Source organism: Echiichthys vipera (genome assembly GCF_963691815.1).
Source record: "Echiichthys vipera genome assembly, chromosome: 22".
In the NCBI taxonomy this organism is placed as follows: domain Eukaryota; kingdom Metazoa; phylum Chordata; class Actinopteri; order Perciformes; family Trachinidae; genus Echiichthys; species Echiichthys vipera.
Window position 1 is genome coordinate 11570283 of NC_139847.1, and position 26631 is coordinate 11596913.

Below are 26631 nucleotides of genomic sequence, written 5' to 3' on the forward strand. Positions count from 1 at the left end.
TGGGCTCAACTGCCAACAAAGGAAAGCATGTGCAATCATTATTCATCTGTCTCCGTTTCCTCTCCGAGGGCGTTTTTTTTTTTTTTTCCATACCTGCCAGAGCGGGAGTAGCTCTGACCACACAAGCTCCTTCTGACTGTGACTTGATAATGGCGGAAAGGCTGGGTAATCATATTTGGCTAACAGATAGCCAGACAGGTTCCACGCCAAAGAGATGGAAGTGATGAGAGACAGAAAGAGAGAATCACAGTCCCGGGGGAAGTGAGAATTAATGAGTGAGCTACAAAGGACAAGATCGAGTGATCCTCTATAAAAAGACCAGCAGTAATCTCTTCCTCTCCTCCTGCTCTACCCTTAATGTCCTAAGAGATCTTGGCTCCTCCGTAAAGCCTGCTGCCTCCGCACATCAAATAGAGCTGATTAGAGCTGCACACCTTGCTGGATATGAAGCCTTGGACAGGGTGCAGGCAAAGTTCAAGAGGGACTCTGTGTTATAAAAACCAAAGAGTAAAAACTCTTCAAGTTAGTGGGCATCTCTCTGGACCAGATACATTTGAACAGCTTCCACTATATCAGCATGCAAGTGCAAATACTGACTTCAGTATCCACTTACCATATCTCTAACCCAATGCCTTGGGGCTCAAATAACATTTTTTGTCTTTCAAATTAGGGCCATGCTGCTTTGGATTCTTCTGTCATGTCAGATGATATCAGTGAAGGCCCTAGAGGTGCAGAAAGCACTTGAATCTAATTGTCATCAACAGATCGTCCTGTTCATTTACCTTAGCATAAATGGTTGCGGTGAGGAGGGGAGGGGGATAGGAAGACAGTCTGGAGAGAAGGAGAGGAAGGGTTGGCAGATGATGATAGAGAGACCACTGAGCTGCCGTGTGAGTTTGCTGTCGAGGGTGCTGTTTTATTAAGATACCCAAACTGTCAGGGCAGGTATCGAGAGAGCAGCCAGGCACATGACAAGACACTTGTGCTAACATCTCAGTAACCCCTTCTCATACCGAAATAGCTCTGTCCAAATTTACTGTTCTCTCTGTCACACTTGGGGGACACACTATTGTCGACGGGACTCACCTCTACCAATCAAGTCATGTGAACCTTCATAACCCTTTGGGACTGAGGAGTTGGGTTGTCACAGGCATTAACAATGTGGGTTTGTGTGTGAGAGAGAAAAACTACAAAAGTGTGTTTTTCCAGAGATCACTCCACAAGACCTGGGTAAAAGTAATAACATTTCAGATGAGAAGATCTCTCATACTGTTCTGTTTAATATGAAGCTACAGCCACAATCCAGTGTGTTTAGCTCAACATGACTCTGTACAAAGCTAACAAACTATGTCTACCATCACCTCTAAAACTCACAAATACATTTATTAACAGTGATAGTTAATTTAATTCAATTTACAGGGGGGTTATGTGATGGGGCATTTCTTGACTGGGCACCGTGAGCAGAGGTAACCTCCCTTAAAGGGATAGCACAGATTTTTTTTTTTAAGTGGGGTTGTATGAGGTACTTATCCATAGTGAGTGTATTATCTACAGTAGATGGCACGCCCCAGTTTGAAGAAGCAGGCATGGGACACTGCTAGAACTCTTAACTTGTAAATTAACTGTATCTAAAAATCCTCTTAGCACTTACATAGACTATTACTAGTATTTTGTAAGACACACAAATTGCGGGAGTTAAAAATACATGGATGCATGCAGAAACCACAGTCAGAAAAATAAATCTTTTGTCATGTTAATGCAGCTCAGACATGAATGTTGTATGGAAGAAGTGGCGGGGGTGGACGTGCACCACAGCGTCTCAGCAAATACCACATTTAACAGAAGTACTTACACATTGAATGTACATATACACATGCCAGCTGATGTGCTGATCACCCATGACCACCACACACACACACACACACACACACACGCACAGATACCTCCTAAAGAACTCAACAACACTGTGATTAATTAAAGTGACAGCTGCCTTATATTCATAACAAAACTGTAGTTTAAAAAAAATTAAATGTATGTCATAGTGTGGTTTTCTTTAGTGTGAATCGACCTTGAATTTATTACAAAAGAGGCAAATACACATATGTCCTAAAATAATACTCCTTAATGTTTCTAGCACACATAAATTAATTCAAGTAAATTAGTTTGGGGTTAAAATGAACAATAATATGATAATTCATCAAATATGGCACATAAACACATTTTAATTTTGCATCTCCATCCTAGTATATAAGTACATGAGTGAAGATGATTATTTTTCATGCAGCTATGGCATTGTCACTCTCTGCATGATGCGGCAAAATGACAACAAACATGTCTGAGCAAATATATTTCCAGCAGTTGTCACGACAACAGCAATTTTAACATTGGGTCAACAAATATGTCATTATCTGCCATGCACTCCATCAAGCAATATGTGCCTTTTAAATCATTTGGTCAATCAGAGTGTCTCGATGGGCTGTGCAGTATCCTTGAGCCAGGCTGCTTTGGTGATGACTGTGGTTGCCCAAGTAACAGGACACAACAACAAAGATGTGCAAAGTCAACTACCTCTGGACAGGATTCAAACTCAAGAGCACTGCTGATATCGGCCAAAAGTATGTCACTCCTTTCCCATTCAAATACGCTGTTTTGCATCATTTCGAGAAATCCGGGCAGAATCACACTATGAAAACAAACGGCAGGGCTTAAGATAACAGAACCAAAACTTGGTGGGGGCTAATGTCATCACAGGCCATTATGGTCAAACTAACTTGAATGGCTGACGCTATGGACAACCATGTTGGATATGCAAAGCATTGTGGGAGGTGCAGAGACTCATACTCTCTAGCCAGGCTGAGGAGCAGGTTTCTGCATATTCAAATTACCTAGATAATATCCTTATTTAGGCAATTTTGTTGGCTGAGGAAGAAGGCTATTTAGGCAGAGTTGTTGTGCAACCAAACTTGGGTTGTCACGATACTACAATTTCAAAGTCGATACTGATACCCAGGAAAATACTTGATACCATTTTCGATGCCACAGGGAGAAAAAAAAAAAAAAAAACTGAAGGCAGAATTTTTAAAACAAAGATTTGAACAATTAAAAAAAATCAATAACAACACTTTTAAAAAGTTGTCTGGCGTAGTAATAACAAGAAACACATAACTGTGGGGTGAATATATGACAAATATTTTTCAATACAATTTTATTTATAGTGCCAAATTATAACAAAAGTCATCTCATGACACTTAACAGAGTAGGTATAGACCACACTGTGACTTATCCGTGACTTACATAGACCCAACAAATCCTCCATAGAATAGCAACAAAAACCCTACAACAGGCAGGAACGTTGGACAGACCCAGCTCTATGGAGGACAGTCATCTGTCCTAAGGGAAGCATATATAAGGTGGATAGAATTGGTCCAAGGACAGAACCCTGTGGAACTCCACAACTGACTTTATTGTGTATGGAGGATTTGTTTTATTTAATTCATTTAGATGATCGTGGGGCACACAACGTTAGTACCTGGACCAGTCCCAGCCTGGTCAGATGCGTACATGAACTGATGAAGCCTCTTGGATGAGAGGTGAAACGTCTTCCTAGACAAACAACCAGTCCAGTTGTTTTTGACTGAAATTGCTTTGAGGATAACGATGACCTGGACGAATGAGAACATTCACAGGCTTAACGTTAGTATAAGATACTGAGCTGGAAAGTTGTTCACAAGGAGCGCGGAGAGGTGTGTAGGACTGCCACTCTGCTTCCTGTGCGTCTGTGGTAAGGGCAGCGCAGAGGGTTGCATTAAACTGTGACTCTGCATCCTGATCCCAACACTGGGTTGTCAGGAGGTGGTGGTGGTGCAGGACTGGACAGTCAGGTCAATGTTGACAGATAAAATTCTTGACCCCTCCTGGTTAGGGTACAGGCCGTTGTGTTTAAAAAGCCTGGGTCTGTTTAAAAAAGCCGTAAAGTTGTCCACAAATGGAATACTTTTCCCCAGGCAATATCCTTTAAGCCACAGGTGCAGCTGGCGGAGGCGGCTGTACATGACGTCACCAAAACCCGGCGGGGGAAGGGGGCCGGAAATAATCAGACGCTTCCCCCTGTCTAGCAGGTGGTCCACCATGGACTTGAAGTCCTTCTTGAGGACCTCGGACTGGTGGTTCTTTAAATCTTTGGTACCGGCTTGCAGGACCAGTGTGGAGGCCGAGCTGTGCTGTGAACACAGCTGGAGGGCAGAAAACTCAAGCTGAAGCGGGCTCCAGGGCAGCAGAAGGTCTGGTCATCATGTAGCACGGAGGGGATGAGCTGTTACCGTGGCTGCTCCTATCCGAGACGGAGGGGAAGGAACGGGTTGGGCGAGCAGACCCCGGCTCCTGGGTCGGCAAGAGCTACGACTGGCTGTATGGACGGATCCCGGGGACGAGCTGGAAATCCTGCGGGCTTTGGACGTTAAACTTGTTATCCAGTGGTAAATCTGGTGGCGGAGGAGGGAAATCCTGAGGGCGTAGGACGTCAAACCTGTTATCCAGTGGTAGATCCGGAGGCGAAGGAGGGAGAGATGGGCGAACCCCAGTGCCCCTGTTCACCACTGACCAGGGTTCACTTGGCTTGAGTGGAGTTGAGCTCACCAGACCCATCCTCCCTGGTGGAGCACTGCCACTTCGTGGGGCGAAGGCAGGAGGTGGAGGGTGCCGATGACTTGGACTTGGCCAGAAGCCTCAAGAGTCGCGTGAGTCAAGGCGGCGGTGGAGAAATCCAGGAGGATTTTGTGCCTCTCCATGAGGTCAACCTTCAGGCCAGAGACGTTTTCCTTCAGTTTTGAGAGTGTGGGGAGACAGGACTCGCATACAGCCATCATATTGCAGCCTGTGCTGGGGATCCGTCCCCCCGGGATGCAGAACCCCCACAGGGAGGTGAGTTTAATTCCGGCCCTGGAGCCGAATTCACTCCTGAGCAGGCAGCCCACTTCACCAGTTGATTTTAGATCCCACTGAGTTGAAGAAGTTCCTTAAATATAGGTCACTCTCCAGTGCTATTCCGTCACGACTTCCGTGTTTTACTTCTCCGGTGTAATCAGAGGCAACCACAGGCCCGATGGTTAAAAGCTTCGGTCCATGGTTTGAAGAAATAAATACAATAAAAGCTGGGCACGAGTGATTCCAAATGTGGAAACGATAAACTAAGTTAAAAACAATATTTTCCGGAGCCAAAGTGGCGGGAAATCCAGTGAAATCAAGCAATGCTGCGTAGAAGACGTAGACAGTGACCCACACAGACAGTGACAGTGATTTTCAAATGATCTTGTTTGGTTTATTGTGCTGCATAGCTCAATGATTTCTGTGTACATTAAATTATTCAATGAAGGAGGTTTGACCTTGGATTCAGTCGGTGAATAAGTTGCTGTTAGTTAGGTTTCTCCACAGTGTAAACAGGGATCTGGTCCATGCTAATGTATTCAGCTACAGTCCTGTTCATCTTCTGTGTTCTGTGTTCATCTGTGTTTCTGGTGACTTTGCTCCATATTATCATTGCTGAGTAAACAGAGTATGTATAGCAGCTGCCACTGTTTCTGTCTCATTGCTGTTTGACTTTTCAGACACATTGTGTCATCCTGTTAAATTAACGTCTCTTAACGTTAGATGGGCAGGACTTATGACGTTAGCTGCTTAGCTCCACCGTTAACGTTATTGTTTATTATTAGATGCTAGCTGCTAGCGGCTTGTTTACATCCTTTCCCTGGTTGTTAGCCTCGTATGCTAAATACTTCCAAACGGCACTTTTGCTTTGTTCGCTTTCTACTAAAACTGGTAGCGAAGGTCCTCTAGCAGCAGTGCTAGCAGTGATCAGGCAGCTCAGTGATCGGTCAGCTCAGTGTTGTCAGCGTTCATGAGCTCAGAGAGACGAACTGTAGCTTCTGTCTTGTTTTCTGCAGCGTAGCTGGGTGACGTTACAGGTCAGCTGGGGGAGGCGGGGGCTGCACTGTTGTCAGCAAAAGTATCGATACTTTTGCAAGTTAATATCTAATCCGATACAAATTTTTAGTACCGATTATTTTTCAAACCAAACCAAGTATTATATGATTGGTAATCAGCGAGTACATAAGTATGCAATGATCCAATATCATGTAATTTATCCAAAAAATATCAGCATTTTCCCAGAAATTAATTATTCTTTGCCGCTCTAAAACAGTAGCCTACACAGGAAGTTGTACTTTGCTTCCACTAGCAACTAATGTTAAGTATTGGGAATTAAGAAAATGTATCAGAAAATCTCTATCTTTGCCTTTCTTCCTAGATCAGACTTTATCCAATGTGATTAAGAATTCGGCAAAAGAAGGTTGTAATTCCATGCCAGGTGCATTAGGAAATTTATCATCAAAGCTATCCTCAGCTTTTAATTCATTTGACATCTTTCAGCACTAATACAGCATCTGATTTCTGAGAAGCATCAGTACATAGTCACACAGCGTGACATTTGAAGGAAAACAGCGTGTTGCAGGACAAGACGCTGAAACATGCATCTACACAGAGACCAAGGCCATTATGTCTGTACCAGATTCACGCTTCGTATCTAAAAAGCACAAGCCAGCTTCACGTGCAACTATATCCCACAGCTCTCAATGTTATTCAAATGACAGCACAATTCTATTTTCACCTTGCAACTAATGTGACCATTACTCTGGTGTCAGCAACATGTACTGTCCTTTCTTTTGGAATATGTGCGTGTAGTTGCTGGAGATTGAGCTCAAACGTAGTTCCCGAGTATTCTCCTCTTAAATATCTCATCCCATCATATGGAGAATAAGGGCCCCTGAGGCCTCATCAAAAGGGTGATATTACACATTTTCCCACAGTGCAAGTTTTCATGCCTTGATCTTGTTGAATACAATGTCATAAAATAACATCAACAGGGGGTCAGAAGCAATGTAAACACACAAAAAATATCTGCAATGCCGCAAGGAAGCTGTTCAGGAAAGACGAAAGGAGAAGTGGCTGTATTGAGTTAGGTGAAGGGGAAAGTGGTTAGATGGATGTAGCAGGGTATGTTTATGTGTGTAGGTGTGCGTGTGTGTGTGTGTGTGAGAGTGAAGGAGTGTTTGGGGGGGGGGGGGTGTCGGTAGGCATGCCTCTCATCCGCGGAGCCCACCAGTACACTCTGGAGGGCAACAAACAATCTCTCTAATTGAATTCAATCCAGGCTCACCACAGGAGGCACCAAGGCTAGTGGCTCTATTCAGTACGGAAAGTGCTGGTCTTGGTGTGTGTGTGTGTGTGTGTGTGTGTGTATCGATGGGATGGGAGCTGAGGGTTTCAACTGTCATGACAAGTGAGCAAGGGAAGGGAAAAAAGATAAGTACAAGAAGCAGGGTGCAAAAACGGGGTTGTAGAGGAGAACAATGACAGACAGGCAGAGGAGAAAAAGCTCTGAAGGTGTGTGTGTGTGTGTGTGTGTGTGTGTGTGTGTGTGTGTGTGTGTGTGTGTGTGTGTGTGTGTGTGTGTGTGTGTGTGTGTGTGTTGGGGGTGGAGGGGTGGAGGGGATGTCAAGGAGCAATAGACTAAAGGTTTAGAGAAATGAAAGCCAGCTGCGCTTTTGCATGATTAGACTGAAAAAATAATTTGCATCAGGGAATGAAATCCAAACACGCTCGGTACGTATGGTTACGGACCAAAATAAGCCCTCCTTGTCGCTGGCCGCAGAAATTAAAGGCTCACCAGTGATGTCCCACAGATTTGCATATGAAGATAAGAACCTTTCATGAATAATTTTCATAAACATCCGATGCACACAAAGAACAAGCCCAATTGGCCCACATGAATGTTCTTCATTACTGCGCAGCGTCGGGGATTGCAGCGGGTTGGGGGGGGGTCCTAGGATCTGATTCGTATTCATGACGTGTAATGAGACATTTCCAGATAGCTCTGATGCTGTCACAAATGGTAATAAAATTGTACAATACCTTGGTGTGTGTGAGAGGGAGAGTGATTCTTGAGTGTTCTCCTCACAAAGCCTGTATATCACATTCCAGATAGTAAAACCATGCTCTGTGCTGGAAGGAAACAGAGAGAGGAAGCAGGTTAGAAGACAGAGCAAGGTACACTTTTGTGAGAAAAAAATATGGCAACACTTATTCTTTTAAAATAGGTGACAGGGGAAATATTACAATCTAGCAGGAGGAACTTTTAATATCTGCCAACATGTCACCTTTAACAGACCTATGTACATCCATGGTTTACTTTGAAATCTCTTTGAAAAATAATGACGTTTCAATGCCAGAAGTGTTAGTTTGTCACAGTTGCATCCCACGCAAACTAGATTTTGCTCCCTTCTGGGTCTGCGATTATTAAGTGGCATCTTCATAAATTTTTCAACTGTTGTCTAGTTCCCACAGTGGTGATAGAGGCGCTGTATGAAGTGCTATTCAGGTCACATCAGCTTTTAATGGCTGATTTATTAGGGCCCAAAAGGGGCTTGGTGATGGGCCGCAGGACAAAGAGCCTGTTTTAAACTGCATTAACACTCTGCAGTAAATATCCCATACAACATTAGCATTTTGATGACTGCCTCCCCCAGTCACCTTTTCTCGCTGCCTCGTTGTCCCTCGCACACATTTTGCGCTCCTGCTCTGCCTCTTTTGCCTTTGTATCAATCCATCTTTTGCATGTGCCACTATCCCTCTTTCAGCCTTACGTCACTTTTTTCATTACATTTCTCACTCATCATATTTAATATAATCCTTTGCCGCTCTGGCGTGCACAGGTGAAGTGGTTAAGTTTAATTACGGCTGAATTAATGAGCAACAAGAATGGTGAAATTGGAAAGCACATTTCTTCTTCACCTTGAATGCTAAAAACAGCTTTCACCTTTCTGTCGTTCATTATTGTGATGAAGCTATCTTTACGTTATGTTTTGTAATTAAATCTCACCTGCAATCAAACAAATGATGAGCACAAAAGCTCTGTAATTGAGGTGTCTATAGCAGGTTAGGGTCATAATCACCAAGACAAAATTAAAAAAGGATTCATCAGTTGTATTGTGTTTACTATGTAAATTAAGCAGATTTTGGATTAGAGAGAATTAAAAAAAGTTTCACTCTAATCTATTTGGGTTGTCCGTCCGTCTTCTTTTAAAAAGTCCCATACTTTTCAGTTTCATACTTGTATTGTTTTGTTCCTCCAAAACACGTACATAGTATTTTTCCCTCATACTTTATGCCTGAATATACTCTGTCTGAAACAATCCCCCCAAAAAACATAAAAACGCCATTAGGTTTGATATTGTGCAGGTTTTGTTTTTTTTTAGTTTTTTTTTTTAAATTGTACAGTGATGCTACAAAAGACACAAAAATCTCAATTATAATGCCAAACTTCTAAATATCATCTGGGCACAATGACCGACCAATCTTGGCTTCGGAACAAGTCTGTGGCTGTGCTACATCAAATCTGCTCTTCATTATGTTTGATCAAATTTGAAACTTTTTGGCGGAGAAAGCAGATGCCATAGGTCGATTCATATGAACTGCTGAAGCTACTTTGGTCAACAGAGCATCTGCCAGTCATTTAGCGGGCCTGGAAGTATTTAGAAAGGAACACAGTCACACCATACTGCAACAATCCCAACCACAAACTGTTACACAAAAGGAGAGATAGAGTTCACAGACAATAGACAATAAAAACTATTCTCCGGACAATTTAATAGTCCATATTTTTGCTTTCAATATCAGCTTACACTGAATCACTGATCCAGACCTAAATTAAAGTAATTACAGCAATTGTATAAATCTTTATTTTAATATATTTGCCTCTTATAGAACTCATATTCACGGTTCCTCTCTCTGAGCAGAGACACTGTCGGAGCTCAATTCAAACCTGCTCTCTTATACAGTAATCATCTGTGTTTAAGTTCTGGCAGTAGATGAGAACTGAAGCTTCCAAAATATCTTCAAAGGGTTTTGGACCAGAGAAATGTACCGGGCAGTTCCAGGCACTCGAGGCAATCTTGTACCATTACTTCTTCACCTTGAATGCTAAAATATATCCAATTCTATTGAAGTACACGGCACAGATGCCCCTGTATGACACCCTGTGAGAAAGCTGCTTATTTATCTCAGGCTGCTCTTTTAATGACTGTAGAGTTACTCAGTCATGTGTTAAGGAGTAAACCATTTATCTAATTGTAAATTTTCCAAGAAATATTGTAATTGCAATTCAAATTGTGATTACTCTATATAAATTTAACTGGTGGCTTGTATTCATGTTATACATAGTATTAAACAAGATAGGAGTGCATCAAGTATAATCACAAACCTATCTTGTTTGTACATGATACCATCAGATAAAATAATAAAATTATAAATTATAATGTTATAATATATGTTAGAAGATTATTCAAATAGAATATTTGGCATTACTCAAAAATATTTAAAATTAATCATGACTTGTGGCATTATATTTACAGCTGCAGTTGTATAGTTGGCTAGGTATTGTAATAAAGACAGACATCTTGAGAGACATGATTAAGTAAAACAAATCTGTCCACCAGCTTTAAACTATCATTTAAAGTTACACTTGAAAACTAGCAAGCTTACCCGCTAGCTTCCTTACTGAAATTGAGTTGAGGTGAGCACCTGTTTACCAGCCGTGACAGTGACGCTGGTATTGTTTACACCTTGTCAGTCTGTGTGTGTGAGTGAGGAATGTGTCTAAAATGTCAAGGAAGATGGGCTTGCCGGCCGTGCTCCCTAGCAGTCAAGTTAACCCAGAGTTTTGCAGGGCTGGGGCTAAAAGTTGCCAATGTGACATGGGGTCAATTAAACAATGGAATTCTAGAATGTCAGTTACATGTTCCAGTAGTCATTTAATCCAGGGCTAGTAGGAGTGCAGTATGAATCGTAGAGTCCTGGGCTTAGGTTAACCCTTGAATAACTCTTAGCCCAGGGTTATGGATAGCTCTGGGATAAGAGAATGCAGTCGGAAAAGCCAGTATCACATAGAACATAAAGTGATAAGAAAGAGCTTTGTTGGACTGCCAAGTTAGCCAGCCAGGATCACTCGATATCTGCAAGTAAATGATCCCCCATTGCATAAATGTACAAACCGAAGAGAAGGTACTGTATTTAGTAGAATGATGACGTTGATGACATTGATGAATCCCAGCCCCAGTAGTAATTGTCCTCAAAATAGTGTCTTTTGCTCTCTTCTTCTTCTTCTTCTTCTTCTTCATTACATTATCTACAGTTCTGTTTTCACTTACCTAGAAAAAGGAGTGATTTCTAGATAAAGTGATGAAAAACAGGCTGACTATCCTGACCACCCAAATTTGATTTCACACCCCAAAAGTGATTCATTTGGCACAGTGTGCTTGATATCACTGTTGAGAGTGGTCACAAGTGCAACAGACCATGTTTCTTACCACACCTCACTGTAACATTGGGTGTATCAGTGTGTTTCTGCCATGAAAGAGTTTCATCATCATAATGTGCATTCCAACAGAACTAAAGGAAATATCGAAACAGGGTAAAGGGGAAGCTAGCATGTGTTTATAACAAACTGGATCTTGTATTTGTGTGTATGTACTGTATTTTCCACAATGTAGCTACTAACTAAAATTCCCTTCAGCAAACGACTAAATTAGTTGACCTCCCAGTATTACAAAGTCTTTGTTGATGATGATGAACTGTTTGAAATCATCAAATATTTACGACTGAGTTTCATTCAAGTACATACAAATCGAAAAAAACACTTGCATGTACAATGTGTTTAATCTGATCAAGCAATTACACACCTGAACAAAAGCTTACACAATAATCAGGGTTTTTCTCCAACTCCTTACAGATAAAAAGGAGAGGTTGAAAACAAACAAAAAGGAGCACAAGCCTCAAGCTGACAAAGCACTACTGAAGAGTGACAATAAAAAAAGAGTAATTAGACCTTTTCTTATTAATTCAAATAGCTGCTTTTAACATTAAAAGCCTGGTAACAGTAACAAGGTCAGAGAAAAATGGTATCACACAGACTTGCATGGTTTAATATGATGCATGCAAGATCATCAGTTGGTTGGCTTTTCTTTTTCGGATTGGCTTCTCTCTCAGTGTGACTTTGCAGCTGTTGCTTACTTCACCCCCTGGCCTCATGCTGTTTTAAAGTAATCATGATGAAAAGTACAGGGGCATGGATTTGACCGAGGAGAAACAGAGCAGGACTAACTACACTTTTCCTGCCCAAAGGCGAAAAGTTGCACTTTGCAGTTGTAGGGCATTCTTGAAATACATTAGCAGCTCCACTGTAGCGCCAGCTTATCATTGTGTCAAAAAACCTGCTATTAAGAGACAAAAGAACATATGAGAAAGCAGCGGATGCATGCAGCCGCTATATGACGGATCCAAGTCGACAGCCTGTGGTGTCTCTCTATAAAAGCATTTACTGAGGCACAGCACCGTGGCCTGCCGAAAGCTCATCAAAGAGTGGCTTATTTTATCAGCCAAGTGGAAAATGTGCTGAGAAAGAGAGGGAGAGGCAATAGTGAGGAAGTCAGCGAGAGTAACTCAGCTATTGTGCCCATCGCTGACCCAAACACCAGCGTTACAGTAGTCACGGCTGCTCACAACAAAAGCTCTAATCGGTGGAGCAGGGCTCTAAATTAAATGACCCTGTGGATGTGACTCTGTAACTGACAAGCCGGCCTGTGCATGTTGAGGCCAAAGGCAAAGGAGATACGGTTAATGAACAGGAAATGTATTGAAACGGTGGAATCTTTTACAAGTAGAGTCAGCCTCGAGTAACCTACATACTCCTGTGAAGTACGCACTGCATATTCGACTACTCGCAGCTATTTTATGAATAATACAGACCTTTAAATAGCTGCTCTCAAAGATTTTGTTTCCACCCTAAGGTAAACTGCACATCTAGTGTAACATACCATGACTGATGTAACTATAACAACTCACACACTGTGAGGAGGAGTCTATATTTTCAACTGTTTAAAGGTCCTATATAATACAAATGTTCAGGTTCATGATTGCATTTTGGGTTTCCACTAGAACATATTGACATGCTTTTTTTCACTCATACTGTCTGTCTGAATACATGTATTCACTCTGTTTGAAACGCTCCATTTCAGAGCCTGTCTCCCTCCCCAAATAGCAGAGTTTGCTCTGATTGGTCAGTGTTTGCAGATCTTCTGCATCTGCGCTCTGCACCGTAATTGTAGTCAGAGAATGACTGTAACTGCACTGTAGCAGTATGTCCTGCCTATATACAGTATACTATAATTGTGACATCACAACCATAAGAAAGTCCTGACGGCTCTATTAAAGGTACAGTGTCTGAATACGGGCTGTGTGAATTTCTCTGGGAATGGAGCGTTTTGATACAGCTGGACCTGGTTTATAATTAAAAAAGACATCAATATAACTTTTTACAACAGGAGACCTTTAAATCCACTATGAAAATGTAAATGCAAATGAGAACAATGCATCACTGCATCAAAGTGTGAAATACAAACAAGCTCTCTGTTCATGAATGTGAATTTAACACAAATTACATTGTACTACTATTATCAGTTAAGTGGTCATAGCCATTCAGGGCCTGCTCATTCAGAAGGGAGAGAAAGCTTACCAACCGAAGTCAATGGGCGGCATTTATAATGCATGGGCAGAATGCCTACCCCCAAGGGTCACATTAAATTCATGGAAGCAGATAACAATTGACTGAGGTTGCTGGCAACTACAGGAAGATAATGTATACTTACATGTCAGCTTTGTCATTATTTAGTCTCACTCTAATGCTCGGACTCTCCATTTTGTTAGTACCCACTTGTCTGGTGTTGTGGATTCTTCCTCTTGCTTCTTTTTCTCATATTTCTTCTGCTCTATCATTATCTCTATGTTTTTCCCTAGTCCCCATTTATCTCTCACACTCTGTGTTGGCATACCAATGAGAAGAGATGATAAGGGACATACAACACCGAACACTACGTTCCTTACCCTGAAGACATTGTTATACACAAGCCCTAATTGGCCTTAATTGGGAGGGGACATTGGATACTATGTACTGTACGCATATGTATTATTGTTTGTGTCCATTTGTCTTTGTGGAATAATGCAAAAGATAGAGGCGATGAACAGACACAGCCTCCAGAATGTGTTCAGCTTAAGTGGCAGACGGCACCTTTTAAATTTTTATTTGTTGGTGTATGCAAGCACATGTGTTTGAATATTTATGTAAATATCACATTTTTGTAGTCTCTGAGCCCAAGATTGCTTCTTAAGCCAAAACAAGATTTCTGTTATCATATGATCTCACCTGGAAATCCCAGCTCAGAGCTGCTTCTTAAAAGGCTTTATGACTATGGTGCCCAATACAAAATGCATGAAAGGCATCTTCCAAAACAAGCTGTCAAAAAAGCCGTACATTCACAACTGTCCTCCTCTACTTGGGCCAGGGAGCTGGTTACCTTAGCAGGGGAATATCATTATGATAATCACGCATGTCTTTATTTGGAATACATACATATTCCCACCACGATGACCAACCTTGCAGCAGAACATAAAAGTCAATAGAGGGGAAAATTGTATGGGTGACACTAGTGGGACTTGACACCATAGGTCCTTCACGAGGGTGCACGTTGTGTGCATTTACAATGAGCCATTTAGCATTTTTCTGTGATGGTAACACCACACAGAGAGGCACATTTGTTCGGTGGAGGGTTACTGGCCAAGGCCATGGAGACACGCTCAGAGAGATGGAGAGGATGTACTTGAGATGAGATCAAAAAAAGAGGATTACCTTCAATAGATCACGACTTATAGAGTGCTCTCAAAATGTGTCATGCCACTTAAAATAGTGTCTTTTAGAAACAGATTTAATAGAAACCAGGGCTCAACTAATTTATTGATTTTCATTCTTCATTACAGGGCTTTGTCTATAAAATGTCAGAAAATAGGGAATAATGTCAGTCTTCCATTTGCTTATGTTGGCTTAAAAACAGTTATAAACTGGTTTATGATAGTTAAAAAGTAAGATTAAGCTATACATTATCACATTGGAGAACCTGCTACATACAACTTTTTTTCATAATTTCTCTTGAAAACAGTTATTAAAAATGTTTTAGGCCTGCATTTCGCTATCAATGAATATGCAATTAGTTTAGTTCATTTTTTAAATAATGGGTTGATCGTTTGGCTTATGAAATGTAATAGACTAATGAAACATGTCTATAATTATATTTTCTTATATCTCTACAGATATAGAAGAGGACTAAGAAAACCAGCAGTATAAACATTTCTTGGAACTTTTTCCATTCATTTTACACCAATCCATTATTTAACTAAATGTTGCAGCTTGAAAATAATGAATGAACATTTCAGTCATTTCAGCACTAATGTAAATAGCACATACTGTATTTGCTGTATTGAAGCAAAGGACACTATGTCCCATAACAGTTCCCCTCTCAACTTAAAAACTGAAAACCTGCAAATGATTGAAGCAGTGGATTGGGTTACAGGGAGTTTACTTCTGAATCCTGTCTCCATGTGAAAGCGTGTGCACCCCAACCAACCTTCTGTGCCCTTGCCCTCCCCACCCTGACAAATATGGAACTTGACCCTTTCTGAATTCTGAAGCCGACCTGCATGCTTGATATAACCTTGGCATAGGTGAGGGAAAAGAAGTGTGTTTCCAATAAAGTCAAGTATTTGTGTGTGCGTGTGTGTGTGTGTGTGTGTTTGAGTGTGTGAAAGAGCGTACTGAATATGCATGCTCTGTGTTTATGTCAGATTCAATTGTGTATGTCTCTGTGTATACATATGTGTCAATGTCTTAGCATGCGGCTACGTAACCACATGCGCTTATTTGTTCATATATAAATGCTTTTAACTCTGTGTGTGTGTGTGTTTGTGTGTGCGTGTGTGTGTGTGTGTGTATGTGTGTGTGTGTGTGTGTGTATGTGTGTGTGTGTGTGTGTGTGTGTGTGTGTGTGTGTGTGTGTGTGTGTGTGTGTGTGTGTGTGTGTGTGTGTGTGTGTGTGTTTGTGTGTGTGTGTGTGTGTGTGTGTGCAAGGGTTCAATAACCATGTGTGCAGCAGGGGGGCTCTGGAGTGTCTCAGCACCCAAGGCGCCAAGGACATGGCTTGACAGGTGTGTGTGGAGGACCTAGTGGTCTGCAGAGCAGGGGCAGGCAACAGCACAATGTGCCCATTCAGGCCTGGAAGGAGACAACCGAGATATCGCAGGACCCCTGTGAGGAGGAGGCGGTCAGATGGGGCCACGTCAACCTTAACTATAACTACATCAACACAGTAATGGGCCGTGTGACCCCATGGTGGGTAGCTGTCTACTGGTTAGTGGCAGATTTAGGTTGTCTTCCATTTTTACTCTAGGCAGATACAGCTTAGATAATTTTGCCATTGAGGCTAAAAAAATGGGTTTAATGTGGATCTATAAGGCTTAATAGGTGGATAGCCAAGAAGAGCAGTGGCATTATAGGGACCAAGAGTGAACCCCTGGAAACTGCTCAGGATAAATGATTGAATTAAATGCTACACCCTATAATATAGAAATATAGTCAATTGTTATGTATGTGCCGGATATGTCAAAAGGAAAGCCCTTTTCTAAACAACACACACACACACACACACACACACACACACACACACACACACACACACACACACACACACACACACACACACACACACACACACACACACACACACACACACACACACACACACACACACACACACACACACACACACACACACACACACACACACACACACACACACACACACACACACACACACACACACACACACACACTTTCAGCTAGAACATAAGAACTCACATGGCAAATCACTGCAATACACAAGCTAATGGCTGGATGTGACAGAAATGCGCACTGTCTGGATGAATTACATGACTGTGTGGTCCATACGTCCTTAACGCACATCTGACAAGAGCTTCTAAAACACACACAAAGCCACCGGCACTGCTATCCATGCAGAAAATTGGACAGCCATCCTTCAGCTACGACATAAATCTGTGGGGTAGCAACATGCATCAGAGAGCAATAAAGTATAGAACGAGTCTCTGCTGAAACCAAAAAGTAATTGAATCGAGGATGAATATAGGACAGGGTGGGATGAGAGTTAAAGGAAAACATGTCATATGAACTTGATGCTCTATGAGAGAATGCTTTCAGGAATTATGCAGTAAAAAAGGACAAGTCTGCTCAAAGGAACGCAAGAAATGATCACATAAAGAATCCGCTGAAAATTGTGAAATAATCTGGAAAATGTTATGGTCTGTGTTGTTGCCCAATATAGTCAAGCAAGGCGCTTTGGTTGTTCATTAACCCCCAACCCCATACACACCTTTTCTGTGAGCATTCCTCCGTTATATCCAGTTCAACAACATCCACCAGATAACCTTAACCTACATTAGCTGTTGCCATACAACACAGCAGAGGTCTCTGAGTCCCAGGGCTATCTGCCCACTAAATCACATTTGTAGAGTCATTTTAAACACGTAGCCCAGAGGAAAGGAAAAAGCTCAGCAAAGAATGATGGGCATCTTTCTATCAATGAAAGCCTGCACCGCCTTATTTCATGCTAGTGGCAAATGTGATAGCACATGACAATCGAATGCTTTAATATTACAATACAGACTGAAGAAACATGTACAATTCTTATTCTTCTTCGTTTATGCTTAGAATGCCAACCTTTACGCTACACTGTGAGAGTGCCCGTAAAGCCCCACAAATCCCACCAACATCCAACATCAGACTGTTACCAGAAATGTCAAATTTAGTCACCTGAACAGAGAAAATATAGGGGAGCTGCATTCTAATGGAACACTGGATCGTTGAAGCAGTTAGCACTTCCGCTAGGGTCAACAGCGGTCTCAGAAATCTTAATGATCTGTCTGCTGTAACCAAAACCTTAAAACTTCCTTTTTTTTTTTCTTTTAAGTTGTCCCCGAACATAATCCTGGGTTTTGCAGACCAATATTGACACCTTATCTAGTATTCTCATCACTATTCACTGGTTTTCATACTGTCACTTGACTTGGCTTCTGAATTTGGTCTCAGTTCCCAGAGCAGCTTGAGCAATCTCTCTGACCTCCTTGCTTTTTACCTGTTATGATTCGGCATGTTGTTTTCATTAAGTCGCCTAGGAATCAGGTCGGAGGAGTCATATTTCACGTTAACTGGGCATAATAATTCACTCCAGCCATCCAGTGGAGGTAACAGTATATCGGGGCACCAAATGGCAAACCTTTCCACAAGTCTCAGAAACTATATATGTTGACATTCAGTATATTTTCTGGTTTCTGTTTCTGGTTACTGTTACTAGAATGAGGTTCGGAGGTCATGAGATTGGTTCAGCATATTTTGCATGCCATTAAAATTGTATATGGGTAACGGGTACCAAAACAAACTGCTGGTGCATGGTAACAGATTCAAGGAGACAGATGGCTGTCGGAGTGGGGTTTCTTATGCATGACGAATTGTCGCATCTGCGGATGATTCTGTACGAAGCACGTGGTTAGAGAAAGTTCTCAAGAAAACAGGAGGAAGTGTCATCCAAAAACAAGCAAACTGAAGCCAGGCTGTCATCTGTTTTTAAAGTGACTGTTCTTTTTATAGTCCGGAGTCATCGGCAGTAGGTGAGTCAAGCAGAAATCCTGCAGGGACCCGAGGGCAATCAAGGTGACTGTCACTCTCCTGATACCAAGGTGAAATGACATTCTGCCAAAATAAAGACTTCGGATTCCTGGAAGCAGCACCTGAAATGAGCATAGTTCCTTAGGGGAAAGCTGTAGAAAGAGCTCAAAGGATCCATCAACAAGCCTTGCCTCACCTTGCCATCCAAGTTACAAAAATCCACACCAAAGGTTGGTCAAAGTTTGCCATATGTCGAAACAGATCATAGAAACCATCAAAATGCTATCAAGGTAAAGTGCTTGTGTGGCCTCTTTCCAGACCTGACCAAGTTCCTTTTCAATTCAATGGAATTTCCTAATTAGATGAGAAGGATTGTTTGATGCACATGCTCTCACTGTATTAAAAAGAAAGCAGAAAAAAGGCCCATGCATAGAACCTTCCCTTGTTTGCCTGCAGTGCAGCGATAGAGAAGGTTACAATTGTCTCTCCCTCTCGCAGTGCATCCACAGATGCAGAGAAAAATCAATGCACAAAAAGCACTTCATTGTTGCTCAGTTTCATCCTTTACTGAAAGTTAAAGTAAAAGCGGCTTCGACAGACTTTCCAATTCAAATTTCCTCGTCAGCTGGACATGGCCAGCTCAAAGTCAAGGGGGCGAAATTGTGTTGAAAAGGTTCCTCTTGGGACTGTTATGGCATCACATATGAAGGACTCAATTTGATTACATGCAAGGTCGGGTTATTGACAACTACACTTTGTGGCTATTCACTGGATAAACATGTACACTGTGTTTGCAGTAATAAGAACTACAGCAGGAAACAACCAAGACCAACTAAGAGAAATGTAATGAGGACATATAATTGGAGATTTCAGGGGGTCGTGTTTAATTATTGTACTATCACAATACAGCCACCATCCTGCACCCCCCCCTAAATATATAATCAAACAATTGTGACTGCGGCAACTGGCACAAAAACCAATGCAAAGCCTCTTTTATACAAGTTGTTTTTCCCAGTTATTTATCATTTCTAACTCAGTGTACATGCTATCATTTTTACACACTCTTTCCAAGAACGCAGTTTCCTACACTGATAACACCAGCTGAGAGACAGAAATTAGCAAATTACCTGTGTGTCATTGCTGCATCCAAGCCGCTGGACCAATTATTTCTGCTCTGCTGCAATTGTAAAGGCCTCTCCAGCTGTGTTTGACACAAAGCTGGCTTAGAGAGGCTTACTACTGACCAAAAACATAAACAAGATTACAGGATCCTAACCTTCCACAGCCACTCGAGTGACAACAAAACCCCAGCTAAATGTAGTGGGATGCCTGCTTTTCGACACCTCGTTAGGAGAGACTGAACTGATAAGAAATAGTGGAACAAAGCAATCATTGTTGTCTATACTAATCAATGACCAGCTTTTCATTAGAAGAGACTCTATAGCACACAGCAGAAAAAGCTACAACCATACATTAAGAAAGACAAACTGCAGAGACAGGTGTAATGAAATTGGATGACAGATGACTGCTTAACTGCAGCATTCCACTGATGACTTCCAAGGCAATAACTACACCTACAATATTAATCATTATGAGCAGCCAGAACTTCTATAAAAGGTTGGACCTACATTGACCTGAGTGAGCTCATTGTCTAGTGGTATGCAGAAGGTTCATATTTGTCATATGGAACTAGCGTGTCACTTGCTCTTTGTGTAGCTGACTTTTAGCTACATTTATTATGTATGAGAGAGTAAAGGGGCTCCATGAGAAGATTATAAAAGCTTAACATTTTGATGAGATTAATCTAGCTATCAATCTTTGCATGCATACAGAAATGTACCAATTATAATGTATTAGTGGATGGACAAATAACATCCATATCTCTGTGAATGTATGTTCTGAGCTGCTTGAGCACCTTAAAAAACATTAACTGGAAGCAGAATTATTACTGCACCATCCGCTATAACTAAATGTATATCATGAGCATGCCAAGTGCACTAGCAAAGTGCGGGAGCAGGAGACTATCAATGCAGGATCATTGTGGAGAACAGGAATGGAGTGGATGTCAGTTGCCTGAAGAGAACAATTTGACATCTCAACTCCCACTGTCTGTCATTCTGTCTTCTCAATGATGTATGGGTGTTCTAGAGCACCGCTCACCCAGCAGAACCAGTCAATACTACCATGCCGAGGAATGCTATGGCAAGACAAAGGGAGACCGTGACCCTTGTTATGGAATGACAAAACTCTATGAGGGTGGAGTGGAAAGGAATGGGATATAAAAGGGGGGGGGGGGGGGGGGGGGGTTATTCAATATGACATAGTCAGCAGTTGTGTGGTGGCATCTGAATGAGTAAACACTGCAAAAATACGGTGGGTGGAAGGGTGAAAAAAAGCTGATTTAGATCCATCTATGACTAGAAGTTTTGATTTATTTACACCATATCAAATTACAAATAGGCTATATTTATAAAATGCAACATTTATCAAACTTTATCAGGAATAGAAGGATAATTGCTGGACTTGTTTACATCCCTAGTCCACCAACCTTTATCAAGACAGAGACAAGCTTTTAATGCCTGACATTTTGTCTTCATTCTACAGGGAACGCCATCTCGCAACCAGCTTAGCATTTGCCATTGTAGTGCTACCTCCTTTACCCCCCTCTGGCTTTTAATTCTAGAGTATATTTCCTTGTGTAATCATTCAACAAAAAAATACAAACTCCCTGTCAGCACCTCAAGGTGTTGTCGCCATTAACCTAAGGGAGGACTCCAAACAACAGCTAAATGTTCAGTCAGCTGTATGAAAAGATCCAGCCCTTGAACCAAGGTGACGTCCCTGCATAGGCAGATGAGAGGAAAAGATCCCCCCGTTTCCTAGCTCCTTGCCCAGGGAGGGGGTCTGTTCCTGCCTGCACGCCAGCGCATTTATCTGCTGCTTATTATTTGGCTGAATGAGCTGGAGCTGGGCTCACGGGGCTCACTCCTGACATAATGACTGATTACAGTCTTGTGGCTCCCCTCTAAGAAATCCCACAGTTGCCACCATCGCGCAGTGGTGGCTCAGCATCACAGGCAAGACCAATGTATGAGCTGATGGTGTGGCGTGGGGGCAGATAGTCTTTTCCAGTGACAGAGTAACTCAGTCCTCCAGCTGCCATGACTGACAGGGACAATGGTGGGCACCTGGGTCCTCAACCTACCTGTCAGGCACATCAGGCACCTTGTTAACAACTAAAGAGCTAAAATGAGAACATTAGATATTTACATTTCCGAAGCCAAACAGCAAGACGTGTGACGAAATAACAGTCCATGTATTTTAATTCACCCTTGAATAGTAAGGAGCACATTTGCCACTTCTCCTCCCTGCAGAAATGCGATACATACTAATGCATCCAGACACTAAGCCCAGTAGGAGTAATATGTGTCACATGAACCATCCATAATGCACAGCCATATGAAGACACCATCCATCCTTACTTATGATTGTGTGCAAATGTGACAGCGGTATGAAAACAACACAGAACAGTGTCAATAGCTACCGTTTCCAAAGAACAAGAGGAGTCATTCTGTCAGCACTTTTCAAACGCCAGCTTTCAGGCAGTCAATTAAGTTCAAGGTGAGACAAAAATGTGTTGTCATTTAAAAGGTTTTGCTCCACTGGGGCGGCGCATCAATTCAGTCATCTCCATTCCAAAGGTGACAAAGGGCTGGCAGGGAAGTTTATATATGTTAGTGATACACATTTCTTCTGTCGTTATAAAATCCTGAAATGAAGCACGATACTGTAGCAGGTTTACAAGATGCCCAGATTTAAAATGCACAGTTCGCTTCGAAGAGAAGCTCATAACAGGAACAAACTGGGGACTACTCTTGAGAAGCCTGCTGGCTGAGGCAGTCAGCCCTGCCAGATCCAACCCCCCACTCCCACACTCCTAAATCCAATCCTATGCTATCGATTAGGAAAATCAATTTGGTCTAAGTCTCAAGCACAGAGGGAGATGCTGAAATGCTGCAATACATTTTGAAGTCACAAGTGGAATCAGCTGATCAACTCAATGAATACACCCTTAGTTTAGTTCAACTATGTCATCTCTTAATTAAGAAACAGAGTAAATGACCTCACACAAAGCATAAATTGTCCATTGTGGAGACATTCACCTGTATGAAAATATTTTAATTACTGTATCTGCCAAATGCAAATCTGATTCTACCCTCTGTAAATGTCAAAGTATGAATGAGGAAATGGTATTGTAATTTTTTTTTTAAAAAAGGTTCACAGGATATTGTAGTCAACATTTCTGCAAGGCATTCATGCTTTATGTTCCATTTCAAGTATGGCGGAATGAAAAAATGTTTTTATCATGACATTTTATCCGAGCGCAATTGCAACAATGTTAGACTTGATGTTCTTCAGTGTGCTGGAATGGTTTGAGAATGTCAAAGGCAGCAGAGATGGATAACTGAATGGGGGAATTCAAAATGACTACAATAAGACCCAAAATGACCACAATAAGACCCAAAATGACTACAAAAAACACACAAACTGATTACAAGAGATGCAAAATGACTACAGAGAGACATAAAATTACTACAAACGACAGAAAATGACTACAAAAAGACAGAAAATGACCGCAAAAAGATGCAAAATGATTACAAAGAGAAACAAAATGACTACGAAGAGACACAAAATTACCACAAAGCGATGCAAAATGACAACAAAGAGATGCAAAATGACTACAAAGAGAGACAAAATGACCATAAACAAACATATAATGACTACGAAAGACACATAATTACTACAAAGAGATGCAAAATGACTACAAAGAAACACAAAATGACTACAAAGAGATGCAAAATGACTAAAAAAGGATGCAAAATGACTACAGGACACAAAATGACTACAAAAAGACACATAATTACTACAAAGAGACACAGACATCTACAAATAGACAATCACCGCCAATATTTAAAATGGCAATGAAGACACATAACAAAACACAAAACAACTTCAAAAAGATGCAAAACGACAACGAAGAGTAGCAATACACATACAAAAGACACAAATTTCCCACAAAGGCAATACACAAGACATTATTTGTGGTCCTTTTGTGTCTCTTTTATTCAATAGCGGGCCTTTTACATGTCTGTGCCCAGAGGCCCATTATTTATCCATGTTGAGAAGCTACAGTACTTTTTATCATCCAAGGCATGCAGCAAATTGTTTTGACAGATATTCTGTATTAATACTTACATCTGATCTACCAATTTGATTGATGTAACATAATTACATAAATGCATTTAAGTGGGTGTATTTCTCTTTTGTACTGCTTTACTAGAGTTGAAGGAGCACTTTTGTGATAACTGGTGTAAGATAGTGGGTGTAAAGCTGTTATGCTCAAATCTGCACCTGATATTTGCAGATACAGCATCTTGTGAACAAGAAGGCTTAATTTCTCTTCGCTGGCCAATTAGTGGTCAGATCAGGAGGTCCCAGTGGTTTAGGGAGGCATAAATACTAACCGTCATTTCCATTCATTTGTATGCGGCTGCAGGTGCACTACCTTATTATGTATTCCAGCCCAAACCTGCCTCCCAAACAGGCCATAAATTAACTTCTTTTAGAGCTTCAGTCTCAGAGAAGCATTGCATCTTTGTTTGAGTCCTCTTTACTGGTCCAAAGTTCATGAGGGGAAAAAACCCTCAGAACAAAGTAAAGCAATCAATAGTATTGCAAAAAACTTGGTGTCATACTGTAAAATGCACATAGACAAATGTATCAGATTTTACAGAGTAGTAAAGAGGTTGATGTACTGCGGCTCTGTCAGGCTTTGTCAGTTTGATAGCTTTTGGGTACCTTTTAACACCACCAACAGGGTCGTTAGAGTGGCTTGGATTGCTTTAAATGCTAGGTTGACATTTTTAGGTCTATATCTGCACTTCAGCCATAAATGTATCCTTTTTACACATAGACATTCATTTTCCTTGGGCCAGTTCAGCCTTAGTTGTGCTAGGGTTAACAATGTTTTACAACAAACTGCCTTTTTTGGAACACTGATACACTTGCTATGTGCTGATTTCATCAAGCAAGGGGCAACAGATTTGATCAATGCACTATTCATCGGTTTGACATACTGAATTGGCCCTTATCTGGAGGCAACATTCTGAAAAGTATCATTGCTGCAATACAAAGATGGCTTCTCCATCTCCATTCATAAAATGAATGCATACGCTAGTTAATTGTTTGCGCTCACATCCCCTTAGCATGCAGATTTGTACAGTATCTCTGCCTGCAGAAGTTGTTGAGTGTTAAAATGCGGCTGCTAAGTGTTTTGATCCCCCTGGGTACAGCATAACGACGTGTCAAATTAAGGGCACAGGGGTGGCTCTGAGATATTAAAAACTGCAGTCTAAAGCAGAAGATTTTTTCCAAGCCACACTGTCACTGGTCATGGTAACGTCTGCACTAGAGCTTGACAATGTACCAGCCTTGGAGGCTCTTATTAACATTAAATGCATTGATTACAATGATGTGGTGAGTGGAATTTAAACACAGTCAAGGCTGAGCGTGTTCTGTGAATGTAACAGTACAAAATGGCATTGTAGCATCGATTGATTTCAAGGTTGCCCAGCTGTCTTATGTCCTACTTCTACACAATGTAACACCCTCACCTATGTCTACTTGTTTTCCCATTCATTGTCTGGATTCAGAGGTCAAAAAGGTATAGCCATGGAAATGTGTTCATGATCTCGCCTCATCCTCAACACACCACAGACTCACTGGAGTGATATAAAATCCCCTGCAAATCCGTTAGTGATTTAAAGAGGATCATCAATACACCACACACCCTTTCTCTCTCTCATCCTAACCACTTTATGCTTGTAAACCAGCAACAGAGAAAGAGCCTGGAATTAGTAAGTAAGAAAAGAAAACATGCCTTTATCAGTCACTTTCCACTTTCTTTTTGTTGTTGTTTTTTTTTTAAACACACACTAAGAGGCCTCAAATATGCACACATCCACAAACAGGTCCTATACACATGCATTATTGGAGAGATGACAGAGCGAGAGGGCTGCCTCATGAGAAGCGCCCAGAGCCATTTTTGATCAAGGGCACCTCGGCAGTGCCCAGGGGGTGAACCGGCACCTCTCCAGCCACCAATCAGTATGGGGTTGAGTATGACTTGAACCAGTAACCTTTTGGTTCCCAAGCCAAGTCACTATGGACTGAGCCCCTGCCGCCCATGTTATCAAATAGCAGGTGTACCAGTGGAGTTTACCAAATAAGGGAGATGACAGTGATGAGTTTTCTTTTTTTCGAAACAGATAGATGGAGTTGCCTCACCATGTTTGTGCCATTATATTCTTTATTCTTCATCCCAAATATTGGGTGCGTTTGTGCTTTCTATTTCAAAGATCTTCAATGACCCTCTTATTTTTTTGTGTTATTCGCAGGAGTGTGATAAACACACAAAAAACGCTATCACTAAAATGCTGTGCTCAAACCTATTGAGCACATCAGCTTGTAACGTAATATAGTAGTATGTTACAATAAACAAAATATGCACATTTTACAAAAGCTTTGTGTGTACTAGTTACTGTTTTCTTTGAATTCTACACTTGAAGCCCCGATCAATCTTCACAGAGCTAAAAGAAGAAACCAATTGTCTGTTCTTCCCATCAAGCACCAACTGAAGTATCCATCTCAGTTGTAAGCTCAATTTCCTGCAGGGGCGAGGTTGTGAAAATGTGTGTCAAAGCCAAGTCCAAGCTCTTTACGAGCCAGGACAGCTAAAGTGTTGGGAGCCACAGACATCAAGGACCTTTCCTTGACCATGCACTTTCTTTTTTATTTTCAGCTTTGCTTTTTCTTATTTTGTGTCATTCCTGCCAGAGAAAGGGCCCCATCACACCAATCTGTCTCCCTCCTAACAGCAGGATAATGCTGGTCTTAGGGAC

General features: G+C 41.5%; 1 long non-coding RNA gene across 1 annotated transcript in view; it reads right to left on the bottom strand.

The window, feature by feature from the left end:
• LOC310964207 overlaps positions 1-26631 on the bottom strand; it is a 63649-nt gene that overhangs the window by 31781 nt on the left and 5237 nt on the right. The window contains exon 2 of the long non-coding RNA XR_014593725.1: positions 7966-8055. This is a non-coding gene — a long non-coding RNA (uncharacterized lncRNA). The remainder of the gene's footprint in view (positions 1-7965; positions 8056-26631) is intronic.